We start from the raw sequence: 15,886 nt of genomic DNA on the forward strand, positions 1-15,886 counted from the left end.
CTCCCTCTTCCACTCAGTAATGGATATCGATTGAAGCAGTCCAGAGGGTACTTGATGTTCAACTTTCACTTGCTGACATGTCAAACATTTTGCCACAAACTCCGATACACCTTTTTTCATACCAGGACACCAATAACAACTTTTTAAATCATGATACAACTTATTCCCGCCTGGATGCATCGTCAAGGGGCTATAATGCGCTTCACAAAGAACATATTCCTTCAATTCTTCATTATCAGGTATGCAAAGTATTCCTTGATAATATAAACATCCATCGTCTCTTATTTCGAAATATTTGGTCTCTTTCTTTTCAACTTGTGCCATTCTCGCCAAGCATTTCTCATCTTGACCTTGTAGCTCTTTAATCCAATCCAAAAATATCAGGTTTAACTTAAGCTCAGCAATCAAGGCACCATCTTCCTTTAATGACAAATACGTATCCAAAGCCCGTAGAGAGGCAAAAATCATTCGGCTCAGTGCATCCGCTACTACATTCACCTTTCCGGGATGATAATCAATAATTATATCATAATCTTTTAAAACCTCGATCCATTTTCTTTGCCTCAAGTTCAGTTCTTTTTGAGTCAACAAGTACTTTAGACTATTGTGATCCGTATAAATATGGCACCGTTCCCTATACAAATAATGTTGAGTTAATCGATCGATGGAATCGGCCAAGAGGGGGTGAATTGGCAATTAAAATTTTGGTGGAAGCTTTTGCAGTAAATTGAAAGTAATTGCACAGCGATTTACAGTGGTTCGACTTTCTCAACAAAGTCTACGTCCACTACCTTAGCTATCCACACTAAGGATTTTCCAACAAATTCACTAATTTGTTCTTTCTTTTGAGGCCAAAGAGATAACCTTACAACTCCCTCAAGAATTATACCCCAATTCTTGAGAACACTCTTTCTCAAAGAGAAGATTACAAATTTCACAAACTTACAAGAAAACCTCACAGGGTAAGATGTTTGCACAATTCTAGAACAAAGAAAGAACACTCAAGAATAAATATAATTGAGCACAATAAGTGTTCTTGAAAGCAAAATAAATATTGAATGAAAAATAGGCTTGAAATGCTCAAACTTGAGGTTTGATGCTTTCTCTTTGATTCTCTTTTGATTCTAGTTGCTTGATGTTTCTTGTTTTTTATCAAAGGCTTCTAAGCTTGTTTAAATACACCTTCAAATGATTCTAAACGTTGGGGATGCTTAGTGGAGTCAATATAGCCGTTTAAGTGTGAAAACAATTAATAAAATCAGTTGGGAGCGTCAGTGCATTGATGCATACCCATGGTGCATTGGTGCATCAGTGTAAAATTCAAATATTTTGACGGTTGGACATTAGTGCATCGGTGCACTAAGAGTGCATCGATGCATAAAATGCATTCGATGTTTTAAAAAAAACTGAGTGCATCGATGCATAGTCTTGTGCATCGATGCATCAAATGCACTAAGTGCATCAATGCATGGTATGTGCATCGATGCATAAAATGCATTCGATGTTCAATTAATTCCATGGTGCATCAATGCATGGATTGGTGCATCGGTGCATCACTTTGAAAATTTGATTTTAGGCTTGATTTTTGTTCAAAATACTTTGTGAAAATTTGTTTAAAAATAGTTTAAGTATAAAACACAAATCTAGACATTTAGTAAGGTTTAAAATTGATTTTGAAAGACTTGAAGTAATAGCTTGATATTCGAGTAATTAAATCGAATGTACTTTTAGAAAAATCATTTGTAAAATCTTAAAATTCATTTAACTTAATTTGTTATATCGAAACATCAAAATGTTTTCAACAATCTCCCCCTTTTTGATATAACAAAACTCTTGAGTAATTTTAAGATTTTCTTTGAAAATAAGTTTTGAAATCAATTTTGAAATTACTCCAAATTACTCCCCCTTACTATAACACTTCTCCCCTTTTAAAACTTTTAACACTTAACACTTCTCCCCCTTTTTGTTAAATAAAAAAGACTCAAAAATTGAAGGCTTTGAAAAACATAGCCAATTGATTAAACATTTTAATTGAATATAGCTTAAGCTGCTAAGATCAAAGATCAAAAGAGAGGTTAGCCATTAGTGTTCATAATCAATATTCATAATAAAAGGTGAAATGGTAAATTGGTCATATTTCAACTAAAAATAAATGATGCATATATTGAAAGAAACCAAAATATATATGAAGTAAAAGTTCAATATCCAACAAACATCCAACAATCAAAGAAAGACAATCCAAAATGTTTTAACAATTTAAATTCAAGTTTAAACCCAAAAACAATCAAAGCAAGATAAGTCTATTCATCCATCGAAGGATCGGGAGGAGGAGGAGGGTAATGAGCTCTCATCTCAAGCGTGAGTGCATCCAAACGATCATTCATATCTTGTTGTCGAGCTCCCAATGTAGAGAGCTGGGACTCAATGAATGTGAAGCGCGAATCCATGGACGCATACCATAAATCAAATGTCTCCAAAAACGAACGAAAATATGGAGGCATTTGATCTTCTTGTGGAGCTGGTTTCGGTGTAGGCTCATCATCGGGTACGTGATCATCGATGTCTTGAATAAGTTTTTGAAATTCAGGATCATCCTTAGAAGCCGAAGCTGGAGGAAGAGGAGGAGCACGAGCGGAGCTAGGAGCAGCTCGTGAGGAACTAGCTCCCGAAGTTTGTTTACCGGGTTTAAAAGCCTATAAACCAATTATCTCATCCAATTTCCAATCTGATTTCTTTAAGGATGTGATATTGATAGGGTTTTGAAGTGGTATAGGATTGTCAAGAGAGACATCTAGACCCAGTTTGATAAAGAGATTACTTAGAAGACAACCATAAACTAAGGTTTCGACATGTTTGGACGGGATAATGTTTATGATGTCCACTAATTGACTGAATATAATGTGGGTCAGATTTATTTTGATTTTATTTTTAATACAATACATCCACCATAAATCCCTAGCACTAAGTGTGGAGTACCTACCTCCGGATGGTCTAAACCACCAAGAGATCATCAAATGGAGAAAACGATCGTGATGAGATCGTAGAGTACTAACACTTGAGTTTGGAACATAGGGATATTCCACATTTTCACTTTCATTATATACACCACTATCATCTAACCCAAATCGGAAAGCTATATTCTTAGGGTCAATATTAATATATTGGCCTAAAAGATAGGATCTAATGGCTATAGTTCCACATTGAGTTTCATTTTGAATACACACCGCATTGGAATAGAAAATGCGGACCAATTGTTGATAGACGATAGGTTTAAGTTTAAACAATTTATCAAACTTCCAAGCTTTAAGAATCAAAAGGTATTCGAAATCAATGTCAACCATGGCTTAAAGTAAAGGAATACGCTCTTCACGGATTCTATAAGTTTGGAAAGAGTTTCTATACCTAGAGTACAATTCGTCTCTACGACGGTCAGGCATGTTAAAACAAGATCCTAATAGAGATGAAGGTGGAGGAGGAACGGGATTAGGAGGCTGAGGATCGGGAGGACGATTTTGATTAGACCGACTTGAAGATGACCTAGGTCGTTTAGGGTTTGACATGATTAAAGGAAATCGGAATAAGGAATATCACCTGTAATTTGAAAGACATGTATGTACAATCAATCCCAAAACTCAAATGAGTCCTTAATAATTCAAGGTTCTCTAAACCATATCCTAATGGGCATGTTTTGAAAACTATTTAATAATATTTGATAATCATAATATAGTTTTCATGAAAACAACACAATTAAATCAAAAATATTACTAATTTTCGAAATCATAATTTTTTTAAGTACAAAATTCAAAGAAAAATCTTGAAAAATTGTTTGTTTTTGACAAAATTAGTAGTAAAATCTAGTTTATAACCAACAAGCAATCAATGCCCGATATAATGTTCATGCTAGAACTAATCAAAACTAGTTCTAAAATCAAAAATCAATAAAATAGTGGTTTTTGAAATATTACCTTGAAAATTCGGATTGAGAGGAATGAGGAGTTATTTTACACAATTTAATGATATAAGCAGGTTTTGAAGATGAAAAGCACAAAGAAATTGATGATTTTTTGATGATTTTGAGCAAGAGGAGGATTTAGAGTGAGAGAGAGGCGAATGACGTGAGTGTTTTAGTTTTAGGGTTTGAGTAAAATAAAGAAAATGAGGCATTTTAACCTAAAACCCGACGGATGCATCGGTGCATCAGTAAGATGAATCGATGCACATTCAAAGGGATGCATCGATGCATGTTAAGTGTATCGATGCATGAAGCACAAAAATGTCAAAAAATCTGTTTTAAACACTTAAAATGCTAAATTAATTAGCTCTAGTGGTATTGAGAACTCATATATTGAAAATTAATCATGTTCAATCAATCAAATTAATCTTTAAACAACATTTGAACATAAAATTAATTTTCACCAAATAACATAAACTCCCCCTAACTAATAGCATAGAATGCAATAAAAAATTATTATTATAATTATTAAAAGTGCTAAAAATTATTTTTAAACACTAAGTGAAGATAGGTCAGTTAAACCTAATTCTCTCCTAAGTGACCAAATTCTTTCCTTATATAAGGGTTTTGTAAAAATATCCGCTAATTGGTGCAAAGTATCAACAAATTCTAGAATTACATCTTCCTTAGCGACATGGTCTCTAATAAAGTGATGTCTTATTTCAATATGTTTAGTTCTAGAGTGTTGGATGGGATTTTTAGTGAGACAAATAGCACTAGTATTGTCACACTTGATAGGAATAGTACCTACTTCAATTCCATAATAAAAAAGTTGTTGTTTCATCCATAAAACTTGTGCACAACAACTACTGGCTGAAATGTATTCCGCTTCAGTGGTAGATAATGCAACATAATTTTGTTTCTTTGAAAACCATGAAATCAACATATTTCCAAGGAATTGGCAAGTACCGGAGGTGCTTTTCCTATCTAATTTTCATCCTCCATAATCCGCATCTGAGAAGGCATGCAAGCTAAAGCTAGAGTCTCTAGGATACCAAAGTCCTATACTATGAGTGTCCTTAAGGTATCTAAAGATCCTCTTAACAGCTAGTAAATGAGATTCTTTAGGACATGATTAAAATCTAGCACATAAGCAAACACTAAACATAATGTCCGATCTACTTGCAGTTAGATAGAGAAAAGAACCAATCATTGACCTATATAATTTAACATCCACACATTTACCTTCTTCATCTAAGTCAAGCTTTGTTGATGAGCTCATTGGAGTGTCATAAGGTTTCCCATTTTCCAGCCCAAACTTCTTGAGCATATCTTTGACGTATTTAGCTTGATTGATGAAGATGCCATCTTTTATTTGCTTGATTTGGAGTCCCAAGAAATATGAGAGCTCCCCTATCATGCTCATCTTGAATTCACTTTGCATTAGCTTAGAAAATTCTTGGCAAAGAACATCATTAGTAGAACCAAATATTATATCATCAACATAAATTTGAACTACTAATAAATCTTTACCTTTATGCTTTAAAAACAATGTAGTGTCAACCTTTCCTTTTGAAAAACCTTTTTCAAATTAAAAATTTGACAATCTTTCATACCGAGCTCTAGGAGCTTGTTTTAAACCATAAAGCGCTTTTGTCAATTTAAGAACATGATCCAGAAATTTTGAATCTTTAAAACCTGGAGGTTGTTCCACATACACTTCTTCTTTTATAAAACCATTTAAAAATGCACTTTTAACATCCATTTGATATAATTTAAATTCATGAAAACATGAAAATGCTAATAGCATTCTAATTGCTTCCATACTAGCTACGGGAGCGTATGTTTCATCATACTCTATGCCCTCTTCTTGAGTATACCCTTGAGCAACAAGTCTAGCCTTGTTTCTCACTATATTACCACTTTCATCAAGCTTATTCCTAAATACCCATCTAGTACCTATAGTAGATTTATTACTAGGCCTTTCAACTAATGTCCATACTTTCTTCTCTCAAATTGATTTAATTCTTCTTGCATAGCCATAATCCAATGTTCATCATTTAGTGCTTCTTTAATATTCTTAGGCTCTATGCATGAAATAAATGCAACATAATTACAAATATTTCTAAGAGAAGATCGAGTTGTTACCCCTTTGGATGGATCACCTATAATCTCACCATCCTTGACATAGTTGTACTCTCTTGGATAAGATACTTCCCTTTCTTCAATGGTTGGATTCTCGAGAGGATCATGAGTTTCCTCATCTTTGTTTTCTTCCTTTGATGATGATTCTCCAACGTCATGTCTAACATCATTTGTATTTATAATACCTACATCATCATTAACACAAGAATCCTTCCTCGGAAGGAGATTATCATTGAAAACAACATGTATAGACTCTTCTACAACTAAAGTTCTTTTATTAAATACTCGATAAGCTTTAGAATTTAAGGAATAACCCAGAAAAATTCCTTCAACACTTTTAGCATCAAATTTGCCAAGGTTTTCTTTATCGCTGTTTAAAACAAAACATTTACATCCAAAAGGATGAAAATATCTAATGTTAGGCTTTTTTTTTTGAAAATTTCATATGGAGTTTTCTTTAAAATTGGCCTAATCATTACTCGATTTACAATATAACAAGCTGTATTTCTGGGTTCCGTCCAAAAATATTTTGGCAAATTATTTTCACAAAGCATGGTTCTAGCAATTTCTTCTAAAGTTCGATTTTTCCTCTCAACAACTCCATTTTGTTGAGGAGTTCTAGGTGTTGAAAAATTATGGCTAATACCATTAGAATTACAAAACTCATTAAATCCAAGATTTTCAAATTCAGTGCCATGATCACTTCTAACACTAGTGATAGAGTAACCTTTTTCGTTTTGGATCACTTTTGAAAATGTGATGAAATTTTCTAATGCTTCATCTTTAGTACTTAAGAATAGAACCCAAGTATATCTAGAATAATCATCTACCAAGACAAATGCATATTGTTTTCCACCCAAGCTAGTAGTCCTAGTTGGCCCAAAAAGATCTATATGGATCAATTGTAATACTCTACTAGTTGACACATCATTAATGGATTTAAAAGAATTTCGCTTTTGTTTTCCTTTTGCACAAGCATCACAGATTTTATCATTATCAAATTTAAGCTTAGGCAACCCTCTTACTAAGTCTCCTTGAATTAGCCGTTGCAAAACAATGTTTCCTATTCTATGACCAACAAGCATAACCCGATTAGATGCAATGTCAATGACTTTACAACCATTTATTTCAAATATGACATTGAATACCTTATTACATAATTGACTAATACTCAATAGATTATGCTTTAATCCATTCACATATAACATATTTTTAATTTGTATGGAAGAGGTATTACCTATAGTACCAATACCTTCAATGTGACCTTTTGAATTATCACCAAAAGTCACTTCTCCTCCATTTTTGGCGTTAAGCTCTATGAACCGGCTTTTGTCTCTGGTCATGTGTCTCGAGCATCCACTATCAAGGTACCATGAATTTGGATTTGTTTCTCGTGCCTTGTAGCAATGCTCCTTTTCCTACAAACATAGATTAATTTCTAATTTTTGGTACCCAAATTCTTTTGGGTCCATATTCATTAGTTTCTAAAATCCTTGTCCCCTTAGGTATCCATTTATGAAGGACATTTTTATCTTTAGAAGTAATGAGTTCTTTAGGAACCCATATACTTCTATTGATTTTACCATTTGAAGTTCTTTGAGGACTTCTATGATTGTAGTTTCTAAAACTTTTCTTAACAAAGTTGGATTTTGAATTCTCACCTTTTTCAAAACTTTTTGTACCAACCTTATTAAAAAAAGTTTTAAGATCATCAATCTTCTTTTGATGATCATCATGAACTTTTGAAAGTAAGTTATGAAAATCAGTATTTTTCTTTTCAAAATCAATAATTTTGATTTGCAATTCTTTTATCTTACTTTCAAGGTCATTGTTGGTCTTGGATAAAAGACTATTTTCGTTTTTCAATTTTAAAATATCATTTTTGTATTTTGAAAATAGAGTCTTATAATCCGAAGCCAAATCATTATAATCCTCTAATAACTCATCATAAGATAATTCATCTGAATCGAATGAGTTAGAGGTTACCTTAGAATCTTCCCCGATAGCCATTAAGCACAAGTTTGCAACTTCTGGTTACTCTTCATCAAAACCTTCTTCATCGTTCCATGTAGCTACATGAGCCTTGTGTTTCTTTTTAGATTGACTCTTTTTCTTCAATTGTGGGCAATCATATTTGACATACCCTGGCTTTTTGCATTCATAGCAAATAATAGGGTATTTCTCCTTCGATTCAATTTTGAAGCCTTCACTGCGTTTGAATTTTCTACCTCGGTTGGGCATCATCAACTTTCTGAATTGTTTGGCAAATAATGCCATTTCCTCGTCATCATCATCGTCATTCAAATCACTCTCATCTTTTGTGGATTTGAGAGCAACTCCAATGTTTTTCTTATTCTCCTTCTCCTTTGGTGAGCATCATTTCGTGAGTGAGAAGGGAACCGATTAGCTCTTTAAGAGTTAAGGACGTTAGGTCCTTAGACTCGATGATTGTCGTCTTCTTTGATTGCCACGATTTTGAAAGAGAGTAGACTAACTTCCTTACAAGCTTTTCATTTGAAATGTTCTCTCCATATGATTTGAGACCATTGACAATCGTTGAAAATCTATCCGTTATAGCTTTGATATCTTCATTTGGTTTCATCCTGAAATTTTCATAGCTATGCGTTAGAATACTAATTTTGGATTTCTTTACCTCATCGGTACCTTCATGAGTGACTTGAAGTTTATCCCATATTTCTTTGGCGGTTGTACAAGATGAAACTCTTCCGTATTCATCTGGTCCAAGAGCACAAAATATGATATGGATGGCTTTGGAGTTGAGCTGGAACATTCTTGTCTCTCATTCACTCCACAATCTCAGATGAGTGAGAGGCTTGATGTATCCTTCTTCTACGGTATTCCATGCTCCCATGTCACTTGCTTGAATGAAGTACATCATCCTATTTTTCCAATAGGCATAGTTTGCTCCATTGAAGAAATGAGGCTTGTTGACGGGCATCGAATCGAGACCAAAGTCAAAATTTAAAGCGGAGGCCATTGATGACTTGATAATCGATTTAACTCTTCCTGAATCAACTCAAGAGGTGATTAAACCTTCAAATGAGTGAGGCTATGATACCAATTGTTGAGTTAATCGATCGATGGAATCGGCCAAAAGGGGGGTGAATTGACAATTAAAATTTTGGTGGAAGCTTTTGTAGTAAATTGAAAGTAATTGCACAGCGATTTACAGTGGTTCGACTTTCTCAACAAAGTCTACGTCCACTACCTTAGCTATCCACACTAAGGATTTTCCAACAAATTCACTAATTTGTTCTTTCTTTTGAGGCCAAAGAGATAACCTTACAACTCCCTCAAGAATTATACCCCAATTCTTGAGAACACTCTTTCTCAAAGAGAAGATTACAAATTTCGTAAACTTACAAGAAAACATCATAAGGTAAGATGTTTGCACAATTCTAGAACAAAGAAAAAACACTCAAGAATAAATATAATTGAGCACAATAAGTGTTCTTGAAAGCAAAATGAATATTGAATGAAAAATAGGCTTGAAATGCTCAAACTTGAGGTTTGATGCTTTCTCTTTGATTCTCTCTTGATTCTAGTTGCTTGATGTTTCTTGTTTTTTATCAAAGGCTTCTAAGCTTGTTTAAATACACCTTCAAATGATTCTGAACGTTGGGGATGCTTAGTGGAGTCAATATAGTCGTTTAAGTGTGAAAAAAATTAATAAAATCAGTTGGGAGCGTCAGTGAATCGATGCATACCCATGGTGCATCGGTGTATCAGTGTAAAATTCAAATATTTTAACTGTTGGACCCTTAGTGCATCGGTGCACTAAGAGTGCACCGATGCATAAAATGCATTTGATGTTTTAAAAAAAACCTAAGTGCATCGATGCATAGTCTTGTGCATTGATACATCAAATACACTAAGTGCATCGATGCATGGTATGTGCATCGATGCATAAAATGCATTTGATGTTCAATTAATTCCATGGTGCATCGATGAACGGATTGGTGCATCGGTGCATCACTTTGAAAATTTAATTTTAGGCTTGATTTTGGTTCAAAATACTTTGTGAAAATTTGTTTAAAAGTAGTTTAAGTATAAAACACAAATTTACACATTTAGTAAGGTTTAAAATTGATTTTGAAAGACTTGGAGTAATAGCTTGATATTCGAGTAATTAAATCGAATATACTTTTAGAAAAATCATTTGTAAAATCTTAAAATTCATTTAACTTAATTTGTTATATCGAAACATCAAAATGTTTTCAACAAATAACGACGCCAGATTTTCAATGCAAACACAACGACTGCCAATTCTAAATCGTGAGTCGAATAATTTTTCTCATGATTCTTCAACTGTATTGAGGTATAAGCCATAACTTTTCCATCTTGCATCAACACACATCCTAGTCCATTAAGGGATTCATCATTGAAAACAATATAGTCTTTACATGCATCACGTTGTACCAACATGGGGGCCTCTATTACTATCCTTTTGAGCCTTTCAAAACTTTCTTGACATTTCTCCATCAAGAAAAATGGCATATTCTTTCGTAATAACTTAGTTAGAAGCAAAAATAACATTGAGAAGTTCTTCACAAACCGTCTATAATAACCAGTAAGTCCCAAGAAACTCCGAACCTCAGAAATATTCTTTGGAGGTTGAAAATCCACTATAACTTGGATCTTTCTTGGATTTACTCTTATGCCTTCAGTGGAGACTATGTGACAAAGGAAAACAACTTTGGCTAACCAAAATTCACACTTTTACAATTTGGCATACAAGTTCTTCTTGCAGAGTGTCTGAAGAACTACTCGAAGATGAACATCATGTTTCTCTCTTGACTTGGAATATACCAAGATATCATCTATAAATATAACCACGAATTGATCCAAGTACGATTGGAATACTCGGTTCATCAAGTCCATGAATGCCGCAAGTACATTAGTTAAACCAAATGGCATCACTACAAATTCATAATGCCCATACCGAGTCTAAAATGTTATCTTTGAAATATCATCCTCTTTAATCTTTTGTTGATGGTACCCCCGACCTTAGATCTATCTTAGAAAACACCGCTGCTCCTTTCAATTGATCAAACATATCATCAATCCTCGAGAGATGATACTTGTTCTTTATTGTGACTTTATTTAATTGACGGTAATCGATACATAATCACATAGGCCCATCTTTCATTTTCACAAACAGAACATGTGCTCCCCAAGGAGAAACACTAGGTCTTACAAACGCCTTATCAAGTAATCCTTGCAGTTGGGCTTTTAATTCTACCAATTCAGTCAGAGCCATTCTATATGGAGCCATAGAAACAAGTTCAGTACTCGGGTACACCAAGTCTAGAAATTCTCTAACCGTGGAAATATCATTTACTCTAACCTCCGGAATTCGAATATTTATCACATTGGCTAGAAAATCTATACATCCATCTGACATCATTTTTCTTGCAGTCATGGCTGATATCACATTTGACAGTGATTTCGCTCTTTCGTTGATCACTACGATTTCTGAACCTTCGGCATCCTTTAGAAATAAGCATTTCTTATGACAATCGACCCATCCATAATGTGAAGACAACCAATCCATGCCTAAAATAATTTCAAATTCATCGAAGTGAAACTCCATCAAGTTTACAAGAAACACAATCTTTTGGGTCTTTATAGGGCATTTTCTACATATTATAGTTACTCTCGTATTGTGACCCATGGGGTTTACCGCTATCATCTCACTCACAATTAGTTCTAAAGGGATTTCCCTAATTTTAACCAATTTGGTATTAATGATGAGTGTGTAGAACCAGGATCAACTAAAAAAATAAAGTCACATAAAAAAGATAGAAAATACCTGTTATAATTTTAGAGTCATCCCGATCCTCATTAGTCTTAATATTGTAAATTCTAGTGACTCCCCGAGTCTATTGTCTCTACATTGAATCTGTTTTCCCCTGGATCTACCTCTTCCTCTGCTTCTATTTGAGGCTGCCATCGATCTTTTAGATTACACCGAATTGTCCCCAGATTTTTTAGGACAGTTTCGAGCAAAGTGACCAGTCTTGCCACATTGGAAACAAACTCTACTGAGAAGTCTACATGCTCCACTTTACAATTTGTCACATGTTTGACATGAAATTCTTTCCCCAGATGCTATAACCGAGCTAGCAGTAAAAGACTAAGATTGTCTATTTTTTTTGAAGCTGCTGCAAAACTATTTTTATCATTATATTTGGAACTCGAGCCTTTGCCTCTTTTAACATGATGGGGAGTGGAAAGAATTCCCACTATTTTCCTCGTCTGTACACTCTACTCTACAACTAACGTCTCATTCTGAGCTCTTTCAATAGCTTTGGCTATGTTTATGACTTCTTGTAGACTTGACAAGTTCAAGGCCAACACCATCTCTTTCAAATTTGGCCTCAAACCCTTTATGAACCAATCACGTCTAGCCTTGTGTCTGCTCTGTGTGAGTACTATATGTGGGTGCGGAAATATGTGCAAGTATACACAATCGAACAAGTAATACAGTGATAAGTGAGTATCGTCTCCACAGGGATTAGAGGAAATCAAATAAGTTCTATCAAAGCACTTTACTTTGTCACCTAAGTAAAGTTAGTGATGGTATGTACAAATGAGAATGATATGGAAAACTGAGATGGATGCTGTAGAAATGGAATGGTGGTAGTATGGTAGTAAATGGATATGTCGTGGCAAAGTAGATTGTGTTGAGTGCAAACAAATGGAAATGTCAAGGCAAAATAAAATGTAAATATAGGATTTAATTGACAGGACTTTGTCTTTCTCACACGACAAGCTACTAGGGGAATGAGTGATGGGAGTCACTCTAGAAAACCTAAGTTTACTTCTTAGAATGATCTTATCTCTATGCCTCTTCTTCCCGACAGAGTATACTAAGGTGCCCTATGCTATCTCTAGTAAGGGACTCGACAAATTCAAGATGCTCTGGCAAAACCGGTTGGTGTAAACCCCTGCAGTGATCTTATTGGTCCATATAATAGGATATGTCTCGACAATACCTTTTTACGACAACATTAACATCTAACCTATCGTTCATGCATAACTCATTTTAGTCGAATGAAATCCTTGTTTATGTAGTTCCTCCCTAGTTTCTCTCGAACACTAAGGATGTGTTATCTCGGTATTCTCTCAAACACAAAGAATCTCCAAAGGAATGGCTACTCTCGTAGCTCTTACAACCTTAAGGAACTAAGTTTCATAAACAATAGATTATAGCAGAGAAAAGCAATCATTCATTGAAATAAAACTTAAATATCCAAATGAACTCACACCAAATAGGATTAGTTCATGGTGGGCTTCGAAATAAACAAGCACAAAATAAGTTTTGTCCGTTCCTTACAACCCAAATAACAATATATGAAAGCAAAAACTAAGGGAAGGAGAGAAAGCCTCCGATGTGCACTGCCAGAGTTTCCCTCGGCCACCATGAACTGCCACTAGTGAACTAGCTCCTCTCGGATGCCCAGAACGCCACTCCCTTAAGCTTGTCACGGAGAAATGCCACGGCAAGTAGAATTGACAGAGAAAAGTAAGACCTTCTCTCTCTGACTTTTAAGCTCAAATCAACGTGGAACCAAAGTCTTCTTCATTGTGGCTTCATCTCTATTTATAGGGGAAGATTAACCCTAGGACTTGGTGTTGAAATTCCTAGGATACCCCAAACTATGATTAAATCACGTGAGGATTGGGCAGTGTTGGCATTGATCCAGCCTGGATTACAGGCTGAGTACCCAACATAATCCTGTTGCAGAAGCTCAAAGACAAACATGATATGCAGCAGGGCAGCACGGTCAGCAGGATCGGCTGTAGTAGGGCTGATCCCTCGAGGCAGATTTCTCTCCCCTGGTCAGAGATCACATGAAAGTGGTGACAATTGGTTTCAAAATATCTTCTTTTACCTTATTCGTTCTTGAAATGCCAATCCAACTCGGCATTTTCATTCTGCTCAGAAATCTCCTTATGTCACTACATTGCCTTTTCTCTTTTCCTTGCTCTCAATTCCTGCACATCACCGAACAAACACCTTTCCCATAAAGTAGCACCGATTTCAAAATAAAATACCGCGGCAAATAGAATTCCACCACATGCAACTATATGCTCCTAAAGGCATCTACATGGTTTAAATGGGCTCTTAGACATTCAATAACTTATGTGAAAAGGTCCCAAAATGTGACCTTTTTACAGAGTTATCACACCCCCAAACTTAAGCTATTGCTTGTCCTCAAGCAATGGATAGTGTTAAGCAAAACAAAAATACCATGACAAGTTCAGAAGAAGAATAGTTATATGAGATAAAATTTCAACCCTCAACATTTGGCTTCACCATGCTAGACTAGTTTGAGAAATCAAGTATTGTCCCCTAGGGAAAGATTCTTTGTGTGGGTGTGTGCGTGTTTGTATCCAATCCATGCTTAACAAACCTAAAAATTTTCTAAGCAAGATTTCTTAATTTGCCACGATATTTACAAATTTTACTACCACCTTGTTTTCTTTTCTTTCATTAATTCTGCTACGAGGGAAGTCAACTCATCACACCTACCATCCCATACTCTAGGTGAAAGGGAGCATACCTTCCACCCCCAAGCTAGTCAGGTAGAGTCATCCCATGACATCTTTCATTCACTCATATGCCATAGCTGCTATTCATTTATATGCAGTTTCCAGGAAATGTCATGGCATAGCGGAGTGTCCCTCTACAGATATGCCGAAGCATTTATTCATAACTTCCAATTTTTTTTGTGGGGTTTCATCATTCAAAGTTTTATGCCACGACATTTAAGAATTCTCTTATAAAAAATTTCTAAGTTTCTCAAGCATGGAAAACATACAATCGTGTATTCAAGGGTTTCAAAGAAGTAAGTCCTAGAGGTGGTTCTATCATCCTCAACCAGTCATGTACATTCTATCATAGCCATCAAGAATTCTTCATCATCGACCATCCTTAATTAATTCCAGAAAACTATTCAAACACTTATTAATGTCATGGCATATTCATTATACTAATACTATCATGCAATGATTTGGGAACCCTACCTCCCCCAAACTTGAGAGAAGCATTGTCCTCAATGCTAAAATAAAAAACTAAGTAAAATCTAAATTGCATGCTATGAAATGCAATGCAAGGTACCTCAACTTCATGCTTGTGGTGGTGCGACGGTCGTACGACTCGTGCGCTTACACATTTGTGTGGGGCTAGAGTGTTTCGAGTCGGATGTTGGCGCATAAGGGGGAGTACTGGGGCCTTCTGGGACTAGTTTTGGCTCCTTACACTTAGACACCTTCTTCAGTCGGCATTGACTCCTTCGTAAATGGAATTGCTACGGCATTTTCGATTGTGCTGCGGAATGAGCTCCATGAAGGCTATTGCCACATTCTCATCCCGTCGCTTGATATAGGCAAAGAAGGTCATCAGGTTGCTGGTCGGATTTGCCACTTGATCTTTGGTCTGCATGGCCAGAAATATTGTAATTTATCGTTGTATTTGTGCATATCGGTGGACACATCAGTAATGTCATCGTTTGTGCCAACACCAATTGCGTATTCTTTCTAAGTTTGGGGTGTGTACTTTCTGAAACATCTCAAATTGTTATGGCATTTTTGTCTCGTTCTATTGGAGCACCAGTGTAGACCAAAATTCCCCACACATATAATAGTTATACCTTCAAAATAGTTTGCCCTGGCATTTTGTGTCTTTCAAATATGAATTGTAGGACATTTGCAGTAGTCCTACTTCTTCAAAGTGCTCTTTTCCTAAAGCTGAATGGTAGT

Source organism: Hibiscus syriacus, unplaced genomic scaffold (assembly GCF_006381635.1).
Source record: "Hibiscus syriacus cultivar Baekdansim isolate YM2019G1 unplaced genomic scaffold, ASM638163v2 tig00014445_pilon, whole genome shotgun sequence".
NCBI lineage: Eukaryota > Viridiplantae > Streptophyta > Magnoliopsida > Malvales > Malvaceae > Hibiscus > Hibiscus syriacus.